Source organism: Triticum urartu, chromosome 3A (genome assembly GCF_056163025.1).
Source record: "Triticum urartu cultivar PI428250 chromosome 3A, HENAU_Tu73, whole genome shotgun sequence".
Lineage (NCBI taxonomy): Eukaryota > Viridiplantae > Streptophyta > Magnoliopsida > Poales > Poaceae > Triticum > Triticum urartu.
The window spans coordinates 703,738,009-703,753,590 of NC_141875.1; positions in this window are offsets into that span (position 1 = coordinate 703,738,009).

Sequence of the window (15,582 nt, forward strand, 5' to 3'; positions counted from 1 at the left end):
ACAATCCACCTCCGGTTCATCTGCCCGAAAAAGCGAAACACTGGGAATACTTTCCCGGATGTTTCCCCCCTTCGCCAGTAGCACCTAGTACTGCGTTAGGTCACCCCTAACACCGCGTATTGCCAGAGCAACCAGGCAAGCCCCCCTGATCACCAGATATCGCCTATTCTTATATCTACTGCTTGCATTAGAGTAGTGTAACATGTTACTGCTTTCCATAAATCCTATCCTGATGCATAACCTGTCGTTGTTGCTACAGTTGTTGATACCTTACCTGCAATCCTAAATGCTTAGTATAGGATGCTAGTTTATCAACGGTGACCCTACATTTTTGTCCGTCTGCCATGCTATACTATCGGGTCGTGATCACTAGGAAGGTGATCACAGGTATATATTATATATCTTATACATGATACATGTGATGACTAAAGAGGGGTCGGCTCATAGAGTACCCGCGAGTGATTCATGGATTGGGGGCTGAAAGGACCTTTGTCCCGACGGCCCTCTGGGTGGATCTTTGTGGCGGAGCGACAGAGCAGGTTGAGACCACCTAGGAGAGAGAAGGGCCTGGCCCTGGTCGGCGTTCTCAATTACTTCAAAATAACAGGCTTAACGAGATCTTGGTATTTGATCTGAGTCTGGCCACTGGCCTATACGCACTAACCAACTATGCAGGAACAATTATGGGCACTCGACGTCGTGGTATCAGCCGAAGCCTCCGCGACGTCAGTGACTGAGCGGCGCGCGCCGGGTTGGACTGGAACACCTGCTCTTGTATAAGGGAGACTAGGTCTGCTCGCCGGCCGCGTACGCAACGTGCTGGTGTACAATGGGCGATGGGCCCAAACCCCTGCGCCCTAGGATTTAGACCGGCGTGCTGACCTCTTTGTTGTGCCTAGGTGGGGCTGCGACCTGTTGATCTTTCGAGGCCGGGCATGACCCAGGAAAGTGTGTCCAGCCAAAGGGGATCGAGCGTGTTGGGAAATGTGGTGCACCCCTGCAGGGAAGTTTATCTATTCGAATAGCCGTGTCCCTCGGTAAAAGGATGACCCGGAGTTGTACCTTGACCTTATGACAACTAGAACTAGATACTTAATAAAACACACCCTTCCAAGTGCCAGATACAACCCGGTGATCGCTCTCTCACAGGGCAACGAGGAGGGGATCGCCGGGTAGGATTAAGCTACACGATGCTACTTGGTGAACTTACCTTCTACTCTCTTCTACATGCTGCGAGATGGAGGTGGCCAGAAGCGTAGTCTTCGATAGGACTAGCTATCCCCCTCTTATTCCGGCATTCTATAGTTCAGTCCACATATGATACCCCTTTTCCATTTGATACCAATGCATACATATGTAGTGTAGCTCCTTGTTTGTGAGTACTTTGGATGAGTACTCACGGTTGCTTTGCTTCCCTCTTTTCCCCCTTTCTATACCCGGTTGTTGCGACCAAACGTTGGAGTCCAGGATCCAGACGCCATCGTCGATAACGACTCCTACTACACCGGAGATGCCTCCTACTACGTGCAGACCGCCGACGACAACCAGGAGTAGTTTAGGAGGATCCCAGGCAGGAGGCCTGCGCCTCTTTCAATTTGTATCCCAGTTTGTGCTAGCCTTCTTAAGGCAAACTTGTTTAACTTATGTCTGTACTCAGATATTGTTGCTTCCGTTGACTCGTCTATGATCGAGCTCTTGTATTCGAGCTCTCGAGGCCCCTGGCTTGTAATATAAAGCTTGTATTATTTTAATTTGTGTCTAGAGTTGTGATGTGATATCTTCCCGTGAGTCCTTGATCTTGGTCGTACACATTTGCGTGCATGATTAGTGTACGGTCAAGTCGGGGGCGTCACATGTTGGTATCAGAGCCGACTGCCTGTAGGTAGCCCCCTTTCCAACTCCTTGGCCGAAGTTGAGTCTAGTCGCTGAAAAATCTGATTTACTAACATGGCTGTGTGTCTTACGGGCCCACGTGGCCATTGGGTGGTATTAGGATCTTTTATTCCTCGTCTATACTCTGGGAATCTGATCTCTCTTCTATTTGGGTTAAATGATTTTGTTAACTCTGACTCTAGGTTCTCGTAAATACTTTCTCCCGGAGAGCCCTCACTCTAGATGATTGCTTGGTGCACCAGAAGATTCTGAAGATACTTTCCGATGTTTTCCCGGGACCCTTCTTCCCTTCGCCATTGCGATCCCTACCACCGATAAATCCTTATGAGTAATGTGACGCCCATATGTAACCTGCCATATTTGTATTCCAACTCTTGCCATTTTCGGCACTAAGTTATGTTATTTCCTCGTTATTGGGTTTTTGTCTTCATGTTGCTTTTGTCTTTGTCATGCATCTCATATCATGTCATCATGTGCATCGCATTTGCATACGTGTTCGTCTCATGCATCTGAGCATTTTCCCTGTTGTCCGTTTTGCATTCCGGCGCTCCTATGTCCTCCGGTGTCCCCTTTTACCTCTTTTCGTGTGCGGGTGTTAAACGTTCTCGGATTGGACCAAGACTTGCCAAGCGGCCTTGGTTTACTACTGGTAGACCGCCTGCCAAGTTTCGTGCCATTTGGACTTTGTTTGATACCCCAACGGTTAACCGAGGAACCGAAAAGGCCTCGTGTGTGTTGCAGCCCAACACCACTCCAAAGTGGCCCAAAACCCACCAAAACCCCCTCCATCATCTCGGTCGTTCGATCACGATCGCGTGGCCGCAAACCGTGCTCAATTTGGAGCCTCCTAGCTCCCTCTACCTATAAAAAGGCATCTCCCCCCAAAAATCCGGATCCCTAACCCTAGTCCCTCTCTCCTCCGTGCGGCCGGACGTGTCCGCCCGCCGCCGGACGAAAATCCCGCCGCCGTCCGCCACGTGTCGCCTCGCCATTCGCCACCTCGCGCCCCACATCGCCGCCTCCACCGCGGGCCGGAGAGCCCGGATCCGGCCCCCGCGGCCCGTCTCCGCCGCCGGCCGCGCCCGCGCCCTGGGCGCCGCGCCCCGCCGCCTCCCGCGCTGGCGCTCGCCGTGCCACACTGCCGACGCCGGCCGCCGCGCCCCGCCGCCCTCGCGCGCCTCCGCGCGCCGCGCCGGACGCGCGCCACCTCGGCCTCCTCCGCTCCGCCTCAGCCTCCCCACTCCCCTTCCTCCACTCCGGCCGAGCTCCGACGCCGACTCCGGCGAGCTCGAGTTCGTCCTTGATCCGCGTGCCCGATCCAGATCTGGATGACTTAGGATTGACTTTTGTCCCAGTTTTAGTAACTTTTAGCATATTTCATCGCATCATAACTTTGCATCCGTGGCTCCGTTTTGGGCGTGTAGCATATCAAATTGTTCGTCTCGACGAGCACTTCATTTCATTCCATTGCACCATGTTCATTTGAGTTCATCTTGATGCCCTAAATGCTGTTGCAAGAGTGCTATGCAATGTTAGTTTCAGATTCTTAGCAGAGTTTGGACATTTGTCATTTTTGCCATGTTTAATGTGTGCCTCCTATGAAGTTGAGCCCTACATGTGTTTTGAAGTATGCCATGCCATCTTTACAGGGGTGTATGCCATGTATTTTTGTGATCTCTGTGGTGACTAGCACAAGCATGCAAAGTAGCTCTCGTGATGTTGCTGATTTCAGGGACTTGGAAATCTTCCAAGTCTTTTCCCTGATAATATTTTTATGCCATGTATTCTTGTTGCTACAGAGTGATCCATGCCTCTTTTAAGCATGTTCAGTAAGGATCATTTTGAGATATTGTTGTGCTCTATCCATCCATGTCTTTGTTTGCAATTATGGAGCACCCTAGCATGACTCAATCTTGCTCTACTTTCGCTATAAAATGTTCCTGGCAGATTGTTTACATGTTAATCAATTTTGCCGAGGTTGTTGTAGTTGATCCATGCATGCTATGAGGTTGTTCTTGGCATGGTTAGCTTATTTATCATGTCTACTTGCCGGGTGTATGCTTAGTTTGTCACGCAATGCCTTGTGGTGAGTGCATCAAGCTCATAAACATGTCTACGTGAATCTGTTTTGCCATGTTCCAGTTTTCTGCTAAGTTTGAATCTGTTAACGAAAGTTGCTATGTTCACATGGTTGCCATTGTATTTTCTCATCCCTTTTGGCTTATGGTCAGTAAGGGACTTTTGTTATATGCTTTGTGTAGTTTCATGCTATGCCTTGATTTGCCATGATATATTCCTGTAGCATGTTGCTATCGTGCTCTAAACATTGCTTCCTGATGTTAAATTCTTGACATGGTGTTATTTTCACTTAGTCTGTAACCTGTTATCTTTTGCACTTTTGCCATGCTTGTTTGAACCTACTATTGAGTGAATTAGCCGTAGTTCAGTGTTCATCTTTTGTCAAGCATATTGAGTGGATCACTGCCATGTGATTTGTTTGTATGTTAGAGTGCAGTAGCTTGTTGTTCTTGATGCATTTAGATGCCTCGTGCTGTTAATCGCAGATTTGTGTCATTATTGTTTTGCTTGCCATTTGCAAACCGTGCATCCGATTCCGGTGATCTTTATATCGATTTCGGACGAAATCAACTCATCTTTCCAGCGGCACTCTTGGTTTTCCAAGTTGAGGCCAGGTTCAATCTTTTCTTTCCGAAACATGCATATTCATCGCATATCACATCCCGCATATCATGCCATGTTTTGCATCTTGTTGATTGTGCATTGCACCGTGGTTGATTGTGTCTCCCTTTGCTAGTGTTCTTGCTTGGGTAGAGCCGGGAGACGAGTACGTGACCGAGGAACCGTTGAGTACGCTTACGAGGATCAAGCTAACATCAACTCGGAGAACTTTGCAGGCAAGATGACCATACCCTCGAAATCACTTCTATCTTTGCTTGCTAGATGCTCGCTCTATTGCTATGCCTATGCTACGATACCTACCACATGCTTTATCATGCCTCCCATATTGCCATGTCAAACCTCTAACCCACCTTGTCCTAGCAAACCGTTGTTTGGCTATGTTACCGCTTTGCTCAGCCCCTCTTATAGCGTTGTTAGTTGCAGGTGAAAATTGGAGTTTGTTCCTTGTTGGAACATGTTTATTGTTGGGATATCACTATTATATCTTGTCTACTTTAATGCATCTATATACGTGGTAAAGGGTGGAAGGATCGGCCTTGTGCCTGGTGTTTTGTTCCACTCTTGCCGCCCTAGTTTCCGTCATACCGGTGTTATGTTCCTTGATTTTGCGTTCCTTACACGGTTGGGTTATAATGGGAACCCCTTGACAGTTCGCCTTGAATAAAAGTCCTCCAGCAAAGCCCAACCTTGGTTTTACCATTCGCCACCTAGCCTCTTTTCCCTTGGGTTCCGCAGACTCAAGGGTCATCTTTATTTTAAACCCTTGGGCCAGTGCTCCTCTGAGTGTTGGTCCAAACTAGAGCCCCTTGTAGCGCCACCTCGGGGAAACTCGAGGGTTGGTTTTAGTTGTACGGATTGCTTATCCGGTGTGCCCTGAGAACGAGATATGTGCAGCTCCTATCGGGATTTGTTGGCACATTCGGGCGGCTTTGCTAGTTTAGTTTTAGCATTGTCGAGATGTCTTGTAACCGGTATTCCGAGTCTGATCGGGTTGTCTTGGGAGAAGGAATATCCTTCGTTGACCATGAGAGCTTGTGATGGGCTAAGTTGGGACACCCCTGCAGGGATTTGAACTTTCGAAAGCCATGCCCGCGGTTATGGGCAGATGGGAATTTGTTAATGTCCGGTTGTAGAAAACCTGAAACTTAACTTAATTAAAATGAATTAACAGAGTGTGTGGCCATGATGGTCTCTTTTCGGCGGAGTCCGGGAAGAGAACACGACCTCGTGTTATGCTTGAACGTAGGTTGTTCTAGGATCACTTCTTGATCATAGTTTATCGATCGTGCCTTTGCCTTCTCTTATCGCTCGCATTTGCGTATGTTAGCCACCATATATGCTAGTGCTTGCTGCAGCTCCACCTCATACCTTTTCCCTACCTATAAGCTTAAATAGTCTTGATCGCGAGGGTGTGAGATTACTGAGTCCCCGTGACTCACAAATTCCTTCCAAAACCAGATTCAGGGACCGATGATACCGCTCCAGGAGATACGACTGAGCTCAAGTGGGAGTTCAATGAGGACTCAGGATGATACTACGTTTTCTTTCCAGACGATCAGTAGTGGAGCCCAATTGGGTCGATCGGGGACATTATGCATTTGGGGTTGTCTTTATTTTGGTTCCGTAGTCGGACCTTGATTGTATCTGGATGATTGTAATGCTATATTTATGCATTGTGTGACGTGGCGATTGTAAGCCAACTATGCACCTCTTTCCATATTAAGTACATGGGATGTGTAAAGATTACCCATCTTGCGACATTGCCTACAATGCGGTTATGCCTCTAAGTCGTGCTCTGACACGTGGGAGATATAGCTGCATCGTGGGTGTTACAAGTTGGTAATCAGAGCTTTCCCCGACTTAGGAGCCCCCTGCTTGATCGAATCGTTGGCGTTGTTGAGTCTAGAAAAATGTTTTGAGTCTTTTAGGAATTATATATATATCGGAGAGTAGGATTATTTTTACTCCTCAGTCCCTTCGTCGCTCTGGTGAGGCATCCTGCCGTAGAGTTTTGACTCTTCTCTTCTCAAATTTCACTAAAAAAATTTAGGATCACGCGGGTATCTTGGAATCATTCCGATGGTTTTGTGACGAGAACATTGTTCTTGGTGCCTCCTGGCATTTAGGGGTTGTGGCAGTGTCCCGGGGAGTTGAGCTCCGAGGTGTTGTCGTCACAATTTTATCGTTGCAGTTCTGGAATACCCGAGTTTCGCCGACATCGAAAATCTCTTTTATGCAGTTGTTGGTGAGATAACCTCGACGCCACCCAGTACTGGGCAGGAGTTCGGGAGTATTGCCATAACTCGTATAACGGATGCTTTTCGAAGGTTGAGGTAAATGATTTCCGAAGGTTTCTTGGTTATTTGTTGAAGGATGGATACAGCTGGATGTAGGATTTGCTAGCTTTGGGTGAGATATTATGCTTCCCCTGTATCCCCTACACCTGATTGCATAACCGGGAAAATTTCGGGAGTTTCATAGGTGGGAATTCATGTAGCTCTAGTATTTCTTCCGCGAATATTTGGTTTGTGATTGGGTAATCCTCACCAAGTATTTGTTCATGTTCGTACCTTGTTGTTTTATTCTTCTACCTCTATCTAAGTGGCTTCTCAATTTATGGAAGTGTGACCATTTAATTTGGAATGCATTCGTTCATTCTTGTTCGGATGTTAAGACTATATGTTGCAATTTCGATCCATTTGATTCAGCTTGAATATTTGTCTGTCAAGATGCTAACGGATGTCACCCTCTTCAGGATGGCTCCTCCAACGCGTCAGAATCCTGAACCACCGGCACCACCTCCACCTACGGAGGCATGGCAAGCTATGATGGCCGCTACCAATGCCAGCACGCAGATGCTTATGCAACTCCTGCAAGAGCGCAACCAAGGAAATCAAGGCCATGGCAACAATCAGAATCAGTTTGCTACACTCAACCAGTTCCTCGCAAACCAACCAAAGACCTTCAGTAACCGTGTCGAGGCAACAGATGCTGATGATTGGCTCGTGGATATCTGCAAGCATTTCGAGTGCAGCAACGTCAGGCCTGAGGACTTTGTCAAGTTTGCCTCGTTCCAACTCAAAGACCAAGCTGCTGAGTGGTATCAGCAATACAAAGATTCTAGAGGAGGTCGTGTGATTACCTGGGATGAATTCCGTCAAGACTTCAATGCTCACCACATTCCTCAGAGTGTTGTTGAGAGCAAGCGTGACGAGTTCCACAATCTGAAGCAAGGCAGCTTGTCTGTTTACCAGTATAACATCATGTTCCAGAAGCTCGCTCGTTTCGCTAAGCAAGACGTCCCTGACGAGAAGAGCGTGATTTATCAGTTTAGAGGTGGCCTCAGAGAAGATCTCCAACTAGCTCTCGTGCTTTTCGAGCCGCAGAAGTACGATGAGTTTTACAACATGGCACTAAAACAAGAGACTGCTCAACTCAAGTGCGATGCTTCCAAGAAACGAGTCAGTGATGCAACCCCTTCTTCCTCAACTCAAGTGGCAACTAAGCAGCAAAAGTATTGGTTGCCTCCTCCCCCTCCGTTCCTTTAGCCTTATCAGCAGAAGAGCAAAGGTGGCAATGGATCTTCCCACCCACCCAACCCAGGCTTTCAGAACAAGACTTCGTCTCATGCTCCAAGATCAAGTGCTCCGCATCACCGTCCGCTTTCAGAGGTCACGTGCAACAAGTGTCAGTAGAAGGGTCACGGCCAACAAATGCTTCAATCAGAGGCGTCTTCCTCCTCCTCCTGTGAGATCTGCTAGCACTGCAGTGGTCAAGCATAATCCCAAGTTTGCCAAGGTCAACATGATGAACGCAGCTCAGGCAGAGGACTCATCAGATGTGATCATGGGTAACCTTCCTGTTAATGATATTCCTGCAAAAGTCCTTTTTGATACTGGTGCATTGCATTCTTTCATTTCAAGACCTTTTGTGGCTATGCATGATTTGGTTACTCAAGTTTTCCCGAGACCTTTGGCTATTGTTTCTCCGGCCTGACAAATGACTTCTAGAGTTTTCGTTCCGGATGTCTCTATCATGTTGGGCGACTATAAGTTTCTGTCTTCTCCTAATGTTCTTGGTGACTCAGATATTGATCTTATTCTCGGAATGGACTGGCTTTCTAAGCACAAGGCTCACCTTGATTGTGCTGCCAGGCAGATTCAATTGACACATTCGTCTGAGGATGTAATCGTCTTTGTCGCTCATGATGATACCATTCGACTGTTTTCTCTCAATGAGAAGGGCGAGTTGGATGCCATCTCTCAGATTCCAGTCGTTTGTGAATATCAAGACGTCTTTCCAGAAGAGCTTCCAGGAATGCCTCCTCACCGGCCAGTTGAATTCCTCATCGATCTTGAGCCTGGCACGGAACCTGTTTGCAAACATCCTTACAAGCTTGGACCTGAAGAGTTGAAGGAGCAGAAGAAGCAACTCGATATTCAAGAGCGTATGGGTCTCATCCGACCAAGTTCTTCTCCATGGGGTTGTGGTGTTCTTTTCGTCAAGAATAAGGATGGAATGGACCGACTTTGTGTCGACTACCGTCCATTGAACAAGAAGACCATAAAGAACAAGTACCCACTTCCCAACATCAATGCGCTTTCTGAAAAACTCGAATGTGCTCAAGTATTCTCCAAGCTTGACCTCCATATGGGCTATCATCAGATTCACATTCGTGAAGAAGATATCCCCAAGACAGCATTTAGAACAAGCTATGGTTCATATGAATACACTTTCATGTCTTTCGGCCTCGCAAATGCTCCTCCAACATTCTCTCGCATGATGAACTTCATCTTCAACGCCTACACAAATGACTTCGTCTTTGTCTATCTCGATGACAGTTTGGTCTTTTCCAAGAACAAGGAGGATCATGCCAAGCATTTGAGATTGGTGCTGGATAAACTCAGAGAACATCAGTTCTATGCGAAGTTTTCAAAGTGCGAGTTTTGGCTCGATGAGGTTCTCTACCTTGGGCATATCATCTCCGCCAAGGGCATAGCTGTTAATCCTGGGAAGGTGTCTGCAATTGTGAATTGGGAACCACCTCAGAATGTGAAGCAACTCCGCAGCTTCCTTGGGCTCGCAAGCTATTGTTGAAGGTTCATTGAGAACTTCTCTAAGATCGCGAAGCCTCTTTCAAACCTCCTCTAGAAGCATGTGAAGTATGTCTAGTCGCCTGAATGTGACATTACTTTCAACACCCTCAAAGAGAAGTTAGTCTGTGCTCCAGTTCTGACCCCTCCTAATGAATCCAAACCGTTCGAGGTCTTCTATGATGCTTCCCTTCAAGGTCTCGGTGCAGTGTTGATGCAAGAGAAGAATGTTGTGGCCTATACCTCTCGCCAGTTGAAGCCCAACGAAAATAACTACCCCACTCATGACCTCGAGTTGGCGGCAGTTGTGCATACTATTTTAACTTGGAGACATCTCTTGTTGGGAAGAAAAGTGGACATCTTCACTGATCATAAGAGTCTCAAGTACATCTTCACTCAGCCAAACCTCAACCTCAGGCAGACTCGTTGGGTTGAAATGATTCAAGAGTATAATCCGAGTATTGAATATACACCAGGCAAGGCCAATGTAATTGCCGACGCATTGAGCAGAAAGGCTTACTGCAACAGTTTGATTATCAAGCCCTACCAACCAGAGCTTTGTGAAGCTTTCCGCAAACTTAATCTCCAAGTTGTTCCTCAAGGATTCCTTGCCAACCTCCAAGTCTCTCCTACTTTGGAAGATCAGATTCGTGAGGCTCAACTTCTTGATGCTATGGTGAAGAAGGTGAAGATTGGGATTGCCAAGAGTCAACCCAAGTACAAGTGCTATCGTCTTGATGACAAGGATACTCTATTCTTCGAGGATCGCATTGTTGTGCCTAAAGGTGACCTTTGTAAAGTCATTTTGAACGAGGCTCACAATTCACTTCTCTCTATTCACCCTGGAAGTACAAAGATGTACCATGACCTCAAGCAGTCGTATTGGTGGACTCGAATGAAGCGCGAGATTGCTCAGTTTGTGAATGAATGTGATGTCTGCAGAAGAGTGAAAGCATAACACAAACGACCAGCTGGTCTCCTCCAACCTCTTTCCATTCCAGAATGGAAGTTTGACCACATTGAGATGGACTTTGTGACTGGATTTCCCAAGTCCAACCGTGGCAATGATGTTATCTTCGTTGTCATCGACAAGCTCACCAAAGTGGCTGATTTTCTTCCTATCAAAGAATCTATCACAGTAGCTCAGTTGGCAGAGCTATATACCTCCAGGATTGTCTCTCTGCACGACATTCCGTAGTTGATATCTTCAGATCGTGGACGCATCTTTACCTCTAAGTTCTGGGATTCTTTCCAGAAGGCCATGGGCACCAACATTCGCTTCAACACAGCTTTTCATCCTCAAACCAGTGGCCAAGTTGAGCGAGTCAATCAAATTCTTGAAGATATGCTCAGGGCATGTGTCATCTCTTTCGGCATGAAGTGGGAAGATTGTCTTCCATATGCCGAGTTCTCCTACAACAACAGATTCCAAGAGAGTTCGGGCAAGGCCCCATTCGAGATTCTCTATGGCAGGAAGTGTCGTACTCCTCTTAACTGGTCAGAGACTGGTGAACGCCAACTTCTTGGCAATGACTTGATCACAGAGGCTGGAGAAATGTGCAAAGTCATTCGTGAAAATCTCAAAGCCGCGCAATCGCGCCAGAAGAGTTACTATGATAGCAAGCATCGTGACTTGGCTTTCGAGATCGGAGACCATGTCTACCTCCGCGTCTCTCCAATGAAAGGTACTCGTCGCTTCAGTATCAAAGGGAAGCTTGCCCCTAGATACGTGGGTCCTTTCAAGATCATTGGCAAAAGAGGCGATCTCGCCTATCAACTTGAGCTTCCATCCAACTTTGCAAACGTGCACGACGTGTTTCACATGTCTCAGCTCTGCAAGTGTTTCAAGACTCCTGACCGCACCATCAACTTCGAAGAGATTGATCTCCAAGAAGACCTGTCTTATCATGAGCATCCCATTGCTTTTCTTGAAGAAACTGAGCGCAAGAATCGCAACAAGTCTATCAAATTCCTAAAAGTGAAGTTTTCGCATCATTCCGACCGTGAAGCCACCTGGGAACGCGAGGACCACCTCCGTTCCGAATACCCGGAGTTTTTCCAGTCCTTGATCTCGGGACGAGATCCTTTCGTAGTGGTGGAGTGTTGTAACGCCCCATATGTAACTTGCCATATTTGTATTCCAACTCTTGCCATTTTGCCACTAAGTTATGTTATTTCCTCGTTGTTGGGTTTTTGAATTCATGTTGCTTTTGTCTTTGTGATGCATCTCATATCATGTCATCATGTGCATCGCATTTGCATACGTGTTCGTCTTATGCATCCGAGCATTTTCCCCGTTGTCTATTTTGCACTCCGGCGCTCCTATGTCCTCCGGTGTCCCCTTTTTCCTCTTTTCATGTGCGGGTGTTAAATGTTCTCGGATTGGACCGAGACTTGCCAAGAGGCCTTGGTTTACTACCGGTAGACCGCCTGTCAATTTTCGTGTCATTTGGACTTCGTTTGATACTCCAACGGTTAACCGAGGAACCGAAAAGGCCTCGTGTGTGTTGCAGCCCAACACCTCTCCAAAGTGTCCCAAAACCCACCTAAACCCCCTCCATCATGTCGGTCGTTCGATCATGATCGCGTGGCCGCAAACCGTGCTCAATTTGGAGCCTCCTAGCTCCCTCTACCTATAAAAAGGCATCTCTTCCCAAAAATCCGGATCCCTAACCCTAGTCCCTCTCCCCTCCGCGCGGCCAGACGTGTCCGCCCGCCGTCGGACGCCACGTGTCGCCTCGCCATTCGCCACATCGCCGCCTCCACCGCGGGCCCGGAGAGCCCGGATCCGGCCCCCGCGGCCCGTCTCCGCCGCCAGCCGTGCCCGCGCCCTGGGCGCCGCGCCCCGCCGCCTCCCGCGCCGGCGCTCGCCGCGCCGCCGCCCGCCGACGCCGGCCGCCGGGCCCCGCCACCCTCGCTCCATGCCGGCGACCCCGCCGCCCTCGCGCACCTTCCCGCGCCGCGCCGGATGCGCGCCGCCTCGGCCTCCTCCACTCCGCCTTGGCCAACCCGCTCTCCTTCCTCCACTCCGGCCGAGCTCCGGCGCCATATCCGGCGAGCTCGAGTTCGTCCTCGATGCGCGTGCCCGGTCCAGTTCTGGATGAATTAGGGTTGACTTTTGTCCCAGTTTCAGTAACTTTTAGCATATTTCATCGCATCATAACTTTGCATCCGTGGCTCCGTATTGGGCGTGTAGCATATCAAATTGTTCGTCTCGACGAGCACTTCATTTCATTCCATTGCACCATGTTCATTTGAGTTCATCTTGATGCCCTAAATGCTGTTTCAAGAGTGCTATGCAATTTTAGTTTCACATTCTTAGCAAAGTTTGGACATTTGTCATTTTTGCCATGTTTAATATGTGCCTCCTATGAACTTGAGCCCTACATGTGTTTTGAAGTATGCCATGCCATCTTTACAGGGGTGTATGCCATGTATTTTTGTGATCTCTGTGGTGACTAGCACAAGCATGCAATGTAGCTCTCGTGATGTTGCTGATTTCAAGGACTTGGAAATCTTCCAAGTCTTTTCCCTGATAATATTTTTATGCCATGTATTCTTGTTGCTACAGAGTGATCCATGCCTATTTTGAGCATGTTCAGTAAGGATCATTTTGAGATATTGTTGTGCTCTATCCATCCATGTCTTTGTTTGCAATTATGGAGCACCCTAGCATGACTCAATCTTGCTCTACTTTCGCTATAAAATGTTCCTGGCAGATTGTTTACATGTTAATCAATTTTGCCGAGGTTGTTGTAGTTGATCCATGCATGCTATGAGGTTGTTCTTGCCATGGTTAGCTTATTTATCATGTCTACTTGCTGGGTGCATGCTTAGTTTGTCATGCAATGCCTTGTGGTGAGTGCATCGAGCTCATAAACATGCCTACGTGAATCTGTTTTGCCATGTTCCAGTTTTCTGCTAAGCCTGAATCTGTTAACGAAAGTTGCTATGTTCACATGGTTGCCATTGTATTTTCTGATCCCTTTTGGTTTATGGTCAGTAAGGGACTTTTGTTATATGCTTTGTGTAGTTTCATGCCATGCCTTGCTTTTCCATGATATGTTCCTGTAGCATGTTTCTATCGTGCTCTAAACATTGCTTCCTGATGTTAAATTCCTGACATGGTGTTATTTTCACTAAGTTTGTAACCTGTTATCTTTTGCACTTTTTCCATGCTTGTTTGAACCTGCTATTGAGTGAATTAACCGTAGTTCAGTGTTCATATTTTGTCAAGCATCTTGAGTGGATCACTGCCATGTGATTTGTTGCTATGTTAGAGTGCAGTAGCTTGTTGTTCTTGATGCATTTAGATGGCCTCGTGCTGTTAATCACGGATTTGTGTCATTATTGTTTTGCTTGCCATTTGCAAACCGTGCATCCGATTCCGGTGATCTTTATATCGATTTCGACCGAAATCAACTCATCTTTCCAGCGGCACTCTTGGTTTTCCAAGTTGAGGCCAGGTTCAATCTTTCCTTTCCGAAACATGCATATGCATCGCATATCACATCCCGCATATCATGCCATGTTTTGTATCATGTTGATTGTGCATTGCACTGCGTGGTTGATTGTGTCTCCCTTTGCTTGTGTTCTTGTTTGGGTAGAGCCGGGAGACGAGTACGTGATCGAGGAACCCGTTGAGTATGCTTACGAGGATCAAGCTAACGTCAACTCGGAGAACTTTGCAGGCAAGATGACCATACCCTCGAAATCACTTCTATCTTTGCTTGCTAGATGCTCGCTCTATTGCTATGCCTATGCTACGATACCTACCACATGCTTTATCATGCCTCCCATATTGCCATGTCAAACCTCTAACCCACCTTGTCCTAGCAAACCGTTGTTTGGCTATGTTACCGCTTTGCTCAGCCCCTCTTATAGCGTTGTTAGTTGCAGGTGAAGATTGTAGTTTGTTCCTTGTTGGAACATGTTTATTGTTGGGATATCACTATTATATCTTGTCTACTTTAATGCATCTATATACTTGGTAAAGGGTGGAAGGCTCGGCCTTATGCCTGGTGTTTTGTTCCACTCTTGCCGCCCTAGTTTCCGTCATACCGGTGTTATGTTCCTTGATTTTGCGTTCCTTACACGGTTGGGTTATAATGGGAACCCCTTGACAGTTCGCCTTGAATAAAAGTCCTCCAGCAAAGCCCAACCTTGGCTTTACCATTCGCCACCTAGCCTCTTTTCCCATGGGTTCCGTGGACTCAAGGGTCATCTTTATTTTAAACCCCCAGGCCAGTGCTCCTCTGAGTGTTGGTGCAAACTAGAGCCCCTTGCAGCGCCACCTCGGGGAAACTCGATGGTTGGTTTTAGTTGTACGGATTGCTTATCCGGTGTGCCCTGAGAACGAGATATGTGCAGCTCCTATCGGGATTTGTCGGCACATTCAGGTGGTTTTGCTTGTTTAGTTTTATCAATGTCGAGATGTCATGTAACCGGGATTCCGAGTCTGATCGGTTGTCTTGGGAGAAGGAATATCCTTCGTTGACCGTGAGAGCTTGTGATGGGCTAAGTTGGGATACCCCTGCAGGGATTTGAACTTTCGAAAGCCGTGCCCGCGGTTATGGGAAGATGGGAATTTGTTAATGTTCGGTTGTAGAAAACCTGAAACTTAACTTAATTAAAATGAATCAACAGAGTGTGTGGCCATGATGGTCTCTTTTCGTCAGAGTCCGGGAAGAGAACACGGTCTCGTGTTATGCTTGAACGTAGGTTGTTCTAGGATCACTTCTTGATCATAGTTTATCGATCATGCCTTTGCCTTCTCTTCTCGCTCTCATTTGCGTATGTTAGCCACCATATATGCTAGTGCTTGCTGCAGCTCCACCTCATACCTTTTCCCTACCTATAAGCTTAAATAGTCTTGATCGCGAGGGTGTGAGATTGC